Source organism: Diabrotica undecimpunctata, chromosome 1 (genome assembly GCF_040954645.1).
Source record: "Diabrotica undecimpunctata isolate CICGRU chromosome 1, icDiaUnde3, whole genome shotgun sequence".
NCBI classification, from domain to species: Eukaryota; Metazoa; Arthropoda; class Insecta; order Coleoptera; family Chrysomelidae; genus Diabrotica; species Diabrotica undecimpunctata.
Window position 1 is genome coordinate 98,511,181 of NC_092803.1, and position 15,983 is coordinate 98,527,163.

Here is a 15,983-nt window from a genome sequence, read left to right on the forward strand (position 1 = left end):
TTATATTACACAAACTAAACCGCTTGCCTACAAAAAATATCAGGCAAATACAATACGGTGAGAAAGACTGATGACTTTACAGCTAATTGCCACATAAGTATCAATGTAACTATAGCTCACAAAATGGGTTCAATTACATTGCAATTTTTAAATTTTTCGTGATAAAATGAAGTGATTGATTGTTGTTTTGAAAAGGTAAGTTGTTGTTTATTTTTGCATTCCTATCATCTGATATTGTAATATCAACAACATTTTTCATAATATATATTCTAAAATAATGAAATTACTAATAACGAACAAAAGTTTTATTAATTTCTTGTTAATATAATTATGTAGAAATTTAGATTTTTATCTTGTTCTTACTATAGTGCTAAAGCACAAATGTAGTCATAGTCTACCGTATTTTTTTCATAGTGGTCATAGTTTTAATTGTAGTATAGCTTATGTGTTTATAATAACTAGCGCATAGAAAATAATAAAATTTTGTACCCTGTGCTTTATGTTTATTATCCTTTATTGTATTGGAACATCTAGAAGTATAGCAATACATTTTAATTGTTGAACAAAGGAGAAAATAAAAACACTTTTTGTGGTGTGCCACTTAACCATACACAAAATCGTACACAAATAGTCAAATGGTAGTAAAAGTCGATATAGGCCGCCAGACGGCAGAGGCATCGCCGCGCTCGATGTCTATACTATGAAATGTTTTTCATACAGTTTTCGGATCAGATTTTTCAAAACATCAAATTACATCTTCTTTTTGCCTTTCTTTATTTAGGCTAACCGCTACTGTTTTTTTCTTCAGCGTTTCTTCTTAATCTACATTAATGTTATATTACAATTCTTTCTGGAACGAGCTATAATTTTTCTCAAATAACCATTTTGTGTGGTTTAGTCGCCTTAAGGTTTAGCATGCTTTGTCAGATGCTCTTTAAAGTCCCTTTTAATATTAATATCGTTTGAGAAATTTTTCCCAGATACTTATATTTCGTTTTGATTTTCAATCTTCATTTAATGTTAGTTTAAATGGTCTAGTAATGGTCTAGTAGTGTGTTCGTACAGTTCAGTTATAAGCAAAATTAGGTGTTGTTGTACACCTAATTCTTTTAGTATCAGTCATAAGTGTATTCATTTGACTCTGTGGAACGCTTTACGATAGTCTATAAAACAAATCCATAGTGGGATATTGAATTCCCTAGACTTTATACTTTTCTTGGACTTATTATAATAGTTTTAAAATTAAATGTTTAGTGAAAATCTCTACGCGACTTTAATGCATTAAATATTTTAATTAAAAATCGACATATCTATTGAAATTAGAACGTAAAAAAGTATGTTATTAAAGATTGATTTATAAATTATTGTAGTTTAAATTCAACTACGCTATGAAACAAATATTGCATGTCATAAACTGCAGTAATCCAAAAATTATAAAGATCTCCCTGTTGTTTGAGTTTTCTTTAATTAGTAGGGTAACAAACATTATAATCCTACCGAAGGGGCCTCTAATTTCATAAACTGTTACACGATTACTCTATCCGATCTACGTACATTTATGAACTAAATGTTTTAGTGACAATGCCTTTTAATAAAAAATACTAATTAATAAAAATGAAAACTTAACTTTTCCAAGTTTATAATAGACACTTTCTTATGTTTAAAAATATATAAAATAAGTAATATAAATTACCGCCTTGTTTATTAAAACTAAAAAGTAAAATAAAGTTATGTGTCGGTTAACAATTTATATTTAACTACATTAGCCAAATAATCCTGAAATTCCTTCATGACTAAATTGATGGATATTTAAATAAATTTCAAGTGTTAAAATGTACCTGCTGTAAAATTTGAAAATCTACTACTAATACAATTATTGGCAACATCTCAGGAGTTTAGAAATGTACGCAACATGGTAAATACGGATCCCAAAAATGGTTTATCCTATTGTGGAGTCCACTTAATGCTACATGTTGGTCGGAGTCTACATAAAGCGCTACTTAGATAATAATATACACGGTGTATATTCTACTGGAGTTAGTATAATACCGTTTTAGAACGGAGCTTACATTAACCGCTAGATGTATATATATATATATATATATATATATATATATATTTATATATATATATATATATGTATATATATGTATATATATATATATATATATATATATATATATATATATATATATATATATATATATATATATATATATATATATATATATATATATATATATATATATATATATATATATATATATATATATATATATATATATATATATATATATATATATATATATATATATATATATATATATATATAAAAAGTAAAATAAAGTTATGTGTCGGTTAACAATTTATATTTAACTACATTAGCCAAATAATCCTGAAATTCCTTCATGACTAAATTGATGGATATTTAAATAAATTTCAAGTGTTAAAATGTACCTGCTGTAAAATTTGAAAATCTACTACTAATACAATTATTGGCAACATCTCAGGAGTTTAGAAATGTACGCAACATGGTAAATACGGATCCCAAAAATGGTTTATCCTATTGTGGAGTCCACTTAATGCTACATGTTGGTCGGAGTCTACATAAAGCGCTACTTAGATAATAATATACACGGTGTATATTCTACTGGAGTTAGTATAATACCGTTTTAGAACGGAGCTTACATTAACCGCTAGATGTATATATATATATATATATATATATATATATATATATATATATATATATATATATATATATATATATATATATATATATATATATATATATATATATATATATATATATATATATATATATATATGTTCGAATCTCGAATTAAATGAGGCCACAACGAGTGTTCTGTCAAAAGGATTTAATTTCGCCGTAGCACCCGCTCGAATCCCTGTTGAAAACATTATCAGCGAAGTAGAAAGTTCCATTACCAATATACCTCCGGAAACAGCTGAGATCATACGCCAAGACGTATCGCAGATATTACGGACAGCCAAACCACCAAAAAGAAATTTAACACGTGAGGAAAAAGAGGCGTTGCGAGATTTGCAGAAAAACAAAGAAATAATCGTCCTTCCAGCGGACAAAGGTAACGCCACGGTAGTAATGAATATAGATGACTACGACAAAAAATTAACAGATCTTCTAAACGACACAGCATACGAAAAAATTGCCACAGATCCAACAACGTATCTAGAAAAAACAACGAAGGCCAAGATCAAAGTTTCAAACATAAAAAAGGAGGATCAGCCCAAGCTGATTCCACGCGAAAAATCATCTAGGTGCCCTAAGCTCTACGGTTTACCAAAAGTTCATAAAGTTGGGATGCCACTACGACCAATAGTTAGTTCAATCGGATCACCCACACAGCCGCTCGCAAAGTTCTTAGCCAATCAGTTACAACCGTACGCAGAGGAAGCGGATTCTTACGTCAAGAACGCAGGCCACTTCATCGAGCGTATAAAGGACGTGACTCTTGACCCGGGACATTTGCTAGTGAGTTTTGACGTGGTGTCACTTTTTACTAACGTCCCAGTAGAAGAATCGTTAGAGATTATAGGAAAAAAATACCCAATACCACCGGATACACTAAACCTAACGAGACACTGCCTCAACAACACATATTTCATATACAAAGACCAAAGGTACAAACAAGTCGAGGGAGCACCCATGGGTTCACCACTGTCACCGGTGATAGCAAATCTGTTTATGCAAGAAATAGAAATACGAGCAATAACAACGGCAGAGTATAAACCGAAACTATGGTTGAGATACGTGGACGACACCTTCATTATCTGGACACATGGGGAAGAAAAACTAAATACATTCCTAAATCACATTAACACCATCCACCCCAAAATTCAGTTTACTATGGAACTAGAGAAAGACCAACAGCTACCGTTTTTGGATGTTTTAATAATCAAGAAAACAGATGGAACTTTAGGATACACGGTATACAGAAAACCAACACACACCGACAGATATCTACACGCTGACTCACACCACCATCCTGCACAACTGCAGTCAGTCATCAAAACCCTGACTATAAGATCAGAAAGATTAACAGATGAAGAACACAGGAACAAAGAAATGAAAACGGTCAAAACAGCATTAAGAAAAAATGGCTTCACCACGTACACAATTGAAAAGGCACAAAAATCACAAGGAGGAAAAAGCAAAGAATCAACAGAAGAAAAAGAAAAACCTATTGCTAAGACGATTTTACCGTACGTGAAGGGCACTACGGAAAAAATCAGTAGAGTCCTAAGAAAACATAAAATTGAGACAATATTCAATACGGATAAGAAAATTTCTAATATGCTTAACTCCGCAAAAACCAAAATCCCACTAGAAAACCAAGGAGTGTACAAGATTCCCTGTGGAGACTGCGACAAATCCTACATCGGACAGACTAATCGAAGAATTCAAGTAAGACGAGAAGAACATCGAAACGCTATTGCAAAGCAAGAAAAGACATCTTCCCTTGCACAACATGCCCTAACAACAGGACACACAATCGATCTAGAACAGACAACAATGCTAGCGAACATCGAACACAAAACCAAGCGAATAATCAGGGAAGCCATAGAAATAGAAAAATATCCAAATAACCTAAACACTCGAGATGATGCCCAAAGACTACCAACAACATGGAAACCAGCTCTGCAAAGAACCGTCCAAAAAAATTCAACTTCAGTTAACGCACAGAAAAAACAAACAGCGAGACCGCCAGACAAGGCCCCGCCCACTCGCACACAGGCAGGACCAATCACAAGAGCCCGCGCGCCGCCGAGAGAGTATTTAAACGAGCGCCGAAATGCCCAGTCGACCAGTACTAATCGAGTAACGACGAGAAGTAGATCCACCAGGCTTGAGAATGGCAAGTGAGACCTTGCCGAAACGTCGCCAAAACAATGGTTTTCAAGAAAACCAGCATTTTACAACGCGGAGTCAATCCCGGAAAAATAGTGACAGCATATATATATATATATATATATATATATATATATATATATATATATATATATATATATATATATATATATATATATATATATATATATATATATATATATATATATATATATATATATATATATATATATATATATATATATATATATATACATCTAGCGGTTAATGTAAGCTCCGTTCTAAAACGGTATTATACTAACTCCAGGTGAATATACACCGTGTATATTATTATCTGGGTAGCGCTTTATGTGGACTCCGACCAACACGTCGGATTAAGTGGACTCCGTAATAGGTTAAAACACTTTTGGGATCCGTGTACATTTCTTTGCGTACACAACTAAACTCCTCCGATGTTGCCAACAATTTGATTAGTCGTAGATTTTTAAATTTTACAGCAGGTACGTTTTGGATCTTCAAATTTATTTAATTATCAATTAATTTAGTCATCGAGAAATTTCACAAATACGTACTTGGTTATTGTAGTTAAATATTTTATGGTGGTAATTTATATTACTTGCTTTAATTATAGATAAACTTAAATTAGTGTCTATTATAAACTTTGAAAAGGCAAGGGTCCATTTTTATGTACTAGTATGTTTTTTAATGCATTGGCACTGAAACATTTATTATATTATAAATGTACGTTCCGATGTTTCGATTGCTACAGTTTATGACGAATAAAATATTTGTTTCATGAAGTAGTAAAATTTGAATTATAACAATTTATAAATCATTCTTAAAATTCCAATTTTTTACTGTCTACTTTCAGTATTTCGATTTTTAAATGTAGGGAATTCAATATCCTATATACTATATTTTAGATACACATAAACACATAGATACACTTATGGCAGATACTAAAAGAAGAAATATTTCGGTACCTTAGTGTAACTTGATTCTCGGCAACATATCTATTACAATTACATATAATATGTTCGGTCTTATTGTTTTAAATGCTTTGTGATTGTACAAGCTATCATTATTTCAACTTTAAATAATTGTGTTTTTGTATTTTTCACTGTCAGGCATATCAAAATTTAAGATTTAATTTAGAAGTAAATGTATATACAATATTCTTTTTTTTTTGTCATTTGGTTTAAATATAGATCACTTATATTCTTCTTGCTTATTTATTTTTATTCGTAATACTTATTAACGTACTTAATAACGTACCCGTTTTTGCAAAAAGCAACAACGGGTACAAAAGATATCGGGTATCAGGGGTGGTATTTGTCAATCTAAATGCCACTTACGACATATTAAATTAGAGGACATTTCTCCAAAACTGTATGACATCGCCTTAGATAAAAACATCACGTGTTTTATCCGCGTATATCTACAGAACAGAAAATATTTCGTATCATTCAATGGTAAGATGAAGAACGCAGATGAATGGTCTCGCTTGGGGTAGCGTAATGGCACCTACACTGTATTACATTTACACAAATGATTAACCGATACCAGTAGATACTAGGACTTTCATGTAGACGATACATTGCACAACCAAAACTTTTGTTGCTGAAGTGAAAAAAAATCAAAATGATGCCTTACATATAATAAAAATAAACTACGAATTAATTTTAAGCCAAACCCCGAAAAATCTTAGGAGCGCTCCTTTAATTTGTCTAAGACAGGCGCTTACACAAAACTGAATATCTAATCTAATATAAATCTAATATAATCTATAATCAAATAAAAATACCTTTTTTTTTTAAACGCATCTACCACGCAGAGGCATTAGCGTATTTAGATTAATGTTACACTTGATACAAATAGTGTATATATATTAGTTTACAATTAATAATAATAATATGTATGTGTATTACAATGTATGTTTTAAATCTTATGAAGAAGTTGACAGTCTTTAAGATAAGAAATTATTCTTTGGGTATCTGTATTTTCTTCTAGGGCAGTTGGGTATGCTATATTTGAGTCGTTCACTGTTATTTTTAGGACACTGTATTAAAAAATGTTTTACCGTTAGAACATGGTTGCACACTTCACAAACTGGTTTATTTTTGCGCTGTAGTAAATAGCCATGAGTAAGTCGTGTCTGGCCGATACGGAGACGGGTGTCATCAGGTGCCACCAATCACGCACCTCGATGTGCATCGCCCTTCCTTCTGGAACTTATAATTAAATTTAATTGGTTGAGAAATGAAAAAGTTTCATATAAAAGTTAATTTATCTTTAAATATGGGACATTTTCGGATCTCAAGTCAGTATGGTTTTACCCGTCTAGGGTAGCTCCCTAGAGCACTTTGCTCGAAGGGCTCTGCGAATTTTCTAAGACTTTGAAGCTGAGTTTTTTTCTTCTTAGAAAACCTGTGTTTTATTTCTACAAAAGTAAATAAACCATAAAGGCATTGTCTTTTTCAAGACAATGCCACAATAAGGGCGTACCGGCTAACTACGCAATATTGCAACATATTGCGCAATAGTTTGAGAAATTAATAAACATGGAAACTTGCACCAAGATGCTATCGACTTTTCATACGTTTATTAATTACACCGGAGACGACACGGGTAAGCATCACATGCTCTCTTCTGTCTTTTACTTTTGGTTTCCAAAGATATGGATGTTTGTTAACTTCGTATAGCCTTAATGGAGTGTTGTTCCGAGTTTGTTGCCATTTTTGAATTATTTTTAAGTATGGTTTTAAATCGTTTTGTACCATTATGTTACTTTCTTCGGACATCAGGTTAGTTGGTGCGTTTTTAACTAGTTTATCTACAACTTCGTTACCTTCAATTCTGACATGAGAAGGCACCCATAAAAAATGAACTTGGATGTTCTTATTTGAAATATTTTTAAGTTCTTTTTTAATAAGAAGTAGAAGGGGATTGTCTTTTTAGAATTGCGAATAATTCAGCCGAAAATATGGTTGTAATTGACGACAATTTGAAACTAACTGAGATAGGTTTGTTAGACTGATGTCGATAGCCGGAATAGATATTGTCCGTGGCGCAGGGTTGCGGATTGAGGAGGTATCATAAGTTTTTGGAAATTGAAAATTTAATTTAGATAAGTATGAGCGTATACGAAAGTAAAAAGGATGATCAATTTGATGTGTTTCAAAAATTTATTTGTAAATCGATCAGCAAAAACGTTATGCAGAACTGGATTATTTCGGTTTCACGACACCGCTGCTGCATATGTTAGGCTTATCGGAAAATATGAATTTTACTACAACGAAATATAAACAATTTATGAAAATTTGATGATTTGAATCATCATCATCATTGAATCATTTGAATGAAACAAAAGAATCAAGTGGAAATAATGTCGAATTAATTTGAAAAATTATAATACCAACATAAAAACAAAAATAAAAGAGGCTCTTTGAGAAAGAAAAATAGACACACTTTATTAAAAGAGGTAAAAGTAAAATGCTAAGAAAAAAAATGCTTATATAAAATGATGACCTAAAAGTCCGCCGGAGGGTTTGAAACAGATGTGAAAGAGGTCAAAAACCAAATCAAAGAATTGATTGAGATTAAGTACATCCCTAGAGAAGAATGAATAACATATCTCAGATAAATAAACGGAACAACAGAAACTGAGTATACACTTGTAACTCCAGAAATATCATTAAATTAATTAACGCAAATCGTACGAACTGAAATATAAGAATTCATCACACAGTTAAAAAATAGAACCCCCACGAAAAAAATACAGTAGAGTATAACTACTTTTGTACTCTAGCATTATGGTAAGAAGTTAAAAATATAAATACCTACATAATTATATTACCGAAAAGTTAATAAAAACTTCTGTTCGTTAGCGGCAAGAGAAAGCGTATATCAGAATGTATTATGAAAAATTTTGTTAATAATACAGTATGCAATATAATATAATGACAAGAATACTTTTATATCTTTCCTTATGGCATATTTTTAAAACAAAGCTTCTATACTGGCATTGTATTACTTTTTCTCTCTACAGTAAAATGCTGAGGTGAGCGTCACGGAACTAGCGCCACAAGATGGCGTCGTGAAGGGTAGCTTCATAGAATAGCGGCTCTTGGCATCGATTCACTACTCTTGATCAATTCGTTTTTAGTCATCATATATTTACTCTAAAAATAACTAACAAAATATAGACATTAAATGAGAAGTAAAAATTAAAAGAATAATATGTCACTAAAATACTTGATTTGTAACGATTATCAAAATTTAATAAAAGTCATAAATGTCATCCGGTTAATAACAAGAGTAAATCGTCTGTCAATAAAAAATGTGAAGAACAATTGGACAACACATAGTTTGGATTTAGAGGTGGATTGGGAACAAAAGAGGAATTGTGCGCAATGGTGGTACTATTACAAAAATGAAGAGATTATAATGAAAGCGTATTCTTATCTAATATAGATTTTCAAAAGTATTTGACACAGTTCAACCTGGTAAGCCTATACATGCATTAAAACACATAAACCTAGATACCAAGATATTAATTTAATAAAAAATCTACTAAAATCAAACAGCGGTCATGCGGGTGAAAGATGAGACAAATCAAGCAGAAATTCAAAAAGGAGTCAGCCAGAGATGTTTGTTGTGATGTGAAATGTCACCACAATTATTTAATGTGTACTCCCAACTACTATTTTAGGAGACACTATGGGAAAGAAGTAAGGAATGGAGTGAGCATCATTAATAACAAAAAATTTGCATACTAAACCCCAATTATGACAGAAAATATAGATGATTTACAAATTCTTATATAAATCATTAACAGATAAAGCAAAAAGATAGGACTAAACTAAACAGATAAAAGTCAATGTTTACAAATATGAAATTGAGTATGGTTATTAGATTGAGATCGTCGAATGTTATGTATGGTTGCAACTGCTCTATAGGGTAGAAGCTTGGACCCTGAAAGCCAAATCTGTAAACAAATTAAAGGCATTCGAAATGTGGCTATATAGGCGTATTCTTAAAATTCCTTGGACTGTAAAAGTCTCAAACGAATTGTCTATCTGGACATCGTATCTGGGCCACATAGTTCCAAACGATAAATACTCTCTTCTACGCGTCATTATGCAAGGAAGAGTAGAGGGAAGAAAAGTCTTGGGAAGAAAGACAAAATCTTTAAATCTCAAAAAGAATATCTAATGTCGAATTTAACACGATTTCAAGCCTTGTAGTGAAATTTTGTTTCTTATTACAATACCGGATCCTGGAAAATTTTAAATACAATAAATTAAATCTCTCGTAAATTATAAAGCCTATTCTTAGATTAAAATAACAGACTCCTTAGTATTATGATATGTAGTATTGTGATAATGTATAGGTGTCAGTATTCTTTTAAAAGAGATTTATAGATTGGTATATAAATTTCACGGTCATGTTTCATACGGTTTTATCTTTCATACAAACATTAAAAACCTTAAAAAGTTTCATTTTACATAAAATTAGCACGTTGGCTCTGAAAATGACCTACAAATATGCATTGTTAAAAATCGTATAGATTTATCAATTTAAAATGTTCTTTGTCGTCTTGATTATTTATCTCAATTCGTTCCCAATTAAGCACATGTTGTCCACAAGGTACCTCTCTCATTTTTTAATTACTACTTTTTTTTTACCTTTTTGCCATCGTTTTCCTCATTTTCTTTATTCATACCGATTTCACTCATAACGAATATTGGGTAGTTTATTGTTTCATGAAACTTTCTCCTTATATGTCCGTATCATACAAGTTGTCTAGTTATTATAGCGTATATAATGTCGTATGCTAATTCCATTTTATTTAACAACAAAATACTAAAAACTTTATTTTCAAAACTTTCACCAAATTAATTGTATCTTATCACTACAGCTGTTTCGGCAGAGTGCCTTTCTCAAGTCTCAAGTTTCTCGAATCCATCAATCATCTATTGTATTTCTTATCAAGATTTTGAAGCAGCTGTACTCCATTAGTCCATTTTTGTTGCTTTTTGTCACTGTTTCTTTTTTTTTCTTTATTGTCATCATTACGTAGCGCTACAACACTGAGTGGGTCTTCGCTAACTACAACTTTTTTCCAAGTTGATCGATTTTCCACGAATCTTCAATGAAATGTTAATTTTCTAATATATGATTGGATGTTTTCTCTCCATTGTATACTGAGACACCCAAGTGGCATTCTTATGTGCTAAGTTTCTTCCATACCAGTTTTACAAGTTCTGACATCTTGGCGTCTATGCATGTGTCCGATCTACCTTAAGCGATTTATTTTCCTGAACAATATCGTTATAAGAGCTTTCTTTATTCAGTATATGTTCTTATTCTATACGGATTTGTAGTGATATAATAATGAGGTTAAACAATTTTAGAAGAATTATGCTCTGTATTTCTTTAGTGACATTATTATTAACCGTGATTATTGATCTAAGATATTTAAAATATTCCATACTTTCAAAATTGAAGTTGTTGACTTTATTATTTTATCTAGATGTATTGAATTGCTCTCTTCTTTTGATTCGCTTGTATTTCGTTTTCATTTTGTTGATTTTAAGTGAAACATTTTTCGTACTCTCTTCACTTTGTTAATGTCGTTTGCGGACGGGAGAGAGTTTCTTATGAAATCAATATCATTAGCATATGCTAGGAGTGCTTTGTACCTTGGTCCATTAATAATTAATTGCATCTTAAATATGCGTTATTTCTATTTTAGTAAGCTGTTCATAAATTTTTTGAATATTTAAATCGAGAATCTGTATTTATTCGACTGTTTTATAACACAGTTTCTTGGTGCCTATTTTAATCTCTGTTTTTTTGGTTCGGTTATCATTATTACAAAGATTTTTCGGGATATCGACATAGGGAACTCGATGGTATATCCTTAACGTTTCCATAACCAACGTTCGAATATTTGTCTTACTGTAAAGTCATGACGATTTTACTAGGAAACATAGTGCTATTTAATAATATTAAAGTTCAAGCAACAATTCCTATATGCCTTAACTTGGTACTGATTTCTCTGCTCCCCGATCCCAGGTAGCAGTCAAGAAAACATTAAAACTGCTACACTCATGTTTCCTATTATCCAACGATTAGCCAGTCCAGGACTATACGCCTTATTATAGTACTGATATTGCTTCTGCCCCTCATAAGTGAATCCCCCTCATCCATTGTATTTCTTATACTTTCATTTCAATCCCTTCCAATCAAGATTTTGAAGCAGCTTTGCTCCATTAGTCCATTTTTGTTGCTTTTTGTCACTGTTTCTCCTTTCTCTTTATCATCATCGTTACGTAGCGCTATAACATTGGGTGAGTCTTTGCTAACTTTTCTCCAAGTTGGTCGATTTTCCACGAATCTGTAATCAAACGAAATGTTAATTTTTTGAGATATGATTGGAAGTTTTCTTTCCATTGCATACTGAGACGCCCAAGTGGCATTCGTCTGTGCTAACTTCCTTCCATACCAGTTTTACAAGTTTGACATCTTGACGTCTATGCATGTGTCCGATCTACCTTAAGCGATTTATTTTCCTGAACAATATCGGTATAAGAGCTTTCTTTATTCAGTATATGTTCTTATTCTATACGGATTGGTAAGCGATATGATAATGAGGTTAAAATATTTTTTTTATTATTTTTCTTTCATATATTCGTAGTTCTTTCCTATTTTGTCCATGATTCGCATCCATGTATTAAAATAGGTCTAAAGTTTGAATTATGCTCTGTGATTCTTTAGTGGCATTATTGAAGTTATACTTCTATAGGCACGGTCGGCGTTGGAAATTTGCACGGGAGTGAATCTGTGAAACCATTACATATGTAAGATAATGAGTAAGAGAGAGACATAAGATATATTTTCTCTCTCTTCCTACCTTGGGAATAAAAATGTTCCTTTTGTATATATATATATATATATATATATATATATATATATATATATATATATATATATTAATATTATAAATATATTATATTATATTATATTATATAATGTCATATACTTATATAATATAATATATATTAATATTATTATTTATGTGATATGTTTTGTATTATTTATTAAATGTTCATAATTATTTTAGGCTTTTGCATTTCAAAACAATCACTGTATGACAGACAACTGTCAATTTTGAAATCCGTTAGTATCATGTCTAATTGGCAAATCTTTTACGTGTTTGGTTCATACGCTGGTGTACGTGAGTTCGAATCCCAATATGAATTTCCTTTTTTATTTTTAAAATATTTAAAAACCTCACGTTAATGTTATTAAATATATGTAACATACGCAAAAATGCTAAATTTTAAAATTAAATGAAAATTTACAAAATAATCCGAGTTGTTGGTTTTTTATTTTTATCTTCGTAAAGTAAGTTATGTATATTGGCAGTTTTAAATACTTATGAATATTGCATTTTAATTTGTATTGTATTATTATATTGAATTATGTTGCAGTGTATTGTATTGTAATTTTTATATTAATAACAAAATAAACAATGCATTTTACTGCAGAGTATGCGTAAAAAAATTTTTTTGCATTCAACTCCTTTTATACATATATGAAAATAAAAATATATATTTTCATTAAAATATTGATACAATCCTTCATTTACTATACTCCTATTACAGGTCAAATGTTTATATACAGCAAACGATGCACCATATACCTCTATACCAAATTATTTTTCTCTTTCTGCTCTCTCTTACCTATAGCATTAAATATGTAATGATTGTGCAGATTGACTCCCATATAAATTTGTAACGGCGAACGCGTCTATAGAAGTATAACTTCTACCGGCAGTCCCACTGGACTGCCACACCCGTTTTTTTTTTATTAACCACGATTATTTATCTAAGATATTTAAAATGTTCCATATTTTCAAAATTGTAGTTATTAACTTTAATATTTTATCGAGATTTATTGAATTGGTCTCTTTTGTTGATTCGCTTGTATTTAGTTTTCATTTCGTTGATTTTAAGTGAAACATTTTTCGTGCTGTCTTCACTTTATTGAAGTTTTTGGACGGGAGAGTTTCTTATTAGAGTTATGAGATATATATCATTAGCATATGCTAGGAGTGCTTTGTCCCTTGGGCCGTTAATGGAGTACTTCTTAAATAGGCGTTATTTCTATTTTAGTAAGCTGTTCATTAATTTTTTGACTATTTGAATTGAGAATCTGTATTTTATTCGACTGTTTTATAACACAGAGTTTCTTGGAGCATATTTTCATCTTTGGTTTCCCGTATCATTATTACAGGGATTTTGCTGGATATCGACATAGTGAACCCGGTGGTATGTACATGATGTTTTCATAACCAACGTTCAAAAATTTTTCTTACTGTAAATTCATGATTATTTTACTAGGGAATATATTGTTGTTCAATAATAATAAAGTTCAGGCAATAATTCCTATATTCTCGGTATATAACTCGGTAATGATAATTCTGCTCCCCGATACCAGGTAGCAGTCCCGAAAACATTAAAACTGCTACACTCATGCTTCTCATTATCCAACAATTAGCCAGTCCAGAACTATACGCATTATTATGGTACTGATATTGCTGCTGCTCCTCATAAGTGAATAGAATATGCAAGGAAGGTTTTGACAATTTAATAGGATTTTTTATGTTAGAATATCTGAGAAAGTAAAGAATATCTATTTGCTATGCGGATTTAATCCATAAATTAAATAATAAAATGCTATAAAATAATGCTAGTAGCAGCAAAAAAAGGGGTCTAATAGTCACTAATGAGAAAATCAAATAAATGTTCTTTAACATAAAAAAGAGAGGATCTAGATTAGGGCATAACGGAACAATAAAGCCATATAATTTTGAAAGATTGCAGCGTCTTAGATATTGTAGGTAACGTTGTTACATAAGAAATAAAAGGAAATATTCAGGTAGCTAACTGATGTATATGTATATATAACCCTCTTTTAAATCCAGAAGTCTAATTCGAATCCATAAAATTAGGGTATATAAAATAGTGAGCAAACCAGTGCTAATATGTGGAGACGTGACGAGAACGTATTAATTAGACCAGGATTGCTAGAAAAGCCATCAGAGATATTTTCCGACTTACAGAGGTCCGAGTACTAACCAATACCGAACAGAACTAATTCCAAGATCAAACACATATATAAAGATAGCAACGTCGTACAAGAAACTAAATCTCAATGCTAAAGTTGCGCTGGCTTTATCCAAAGACTATAATAACTGCATTTCCAAGTTAAATTGGGAGGATGCCCCAAAAAATGTCCTTAGGACTTCCACAAATGAAGGGGGAGGTAACATATGGTCAGATTTAGGAATAATGAGACTATCTTCCGACCCATCATATTTATCAACACCTGCTATCCTACCTACAATCAATACTTATCTGTTGTGGACTCTCAAATCAATTACATATAATCAAACGAACTAGGCTTGAAAAAATTATCCTAGAAAAGGCACTTCAGAAATATTGACATAAATTTTAAAAACGCCATTTACGTGGCTGTATTTTCAAAAAGGCAATAGAATCTTGTTGCGTTCTGACTATACGATGACGATGATCTTTATATAGAAAATATAGAAAATAAAAGCAAGAGAACTATAATTATGAAACGACAAGATTACAAAATGAAAAGATTATATAAATCTCTTATATTTACACAGACTGGTTTACAAAAGGTAACCGAATGAGCATAAAAACACAGCTGTTTTAAAAACTTAATATTATTAGACGAATTTAGGATCAATTTCACTCAAAATATGATATGCTAAAATATGATATGACAGAAAAAAAGGCAATGACTTTTACAGCTGATTGCCACATAAATATCAATGTAAATATGATAATTGAAATATGAAACCCAAATATGATGATTTTGCCACAGCATATGAATATTGTCTCGTACTGTTATATAGCAATTTGTTGTCACATTTTAACCTGTTTATTTCCTTATTATCCATATATGAGTTGTAAACCGATATTACAAGCTCATTTACTTTTCACAAAGAGACTATATAAGTACAGTTATTACTAAACAAATTTGACTCGAA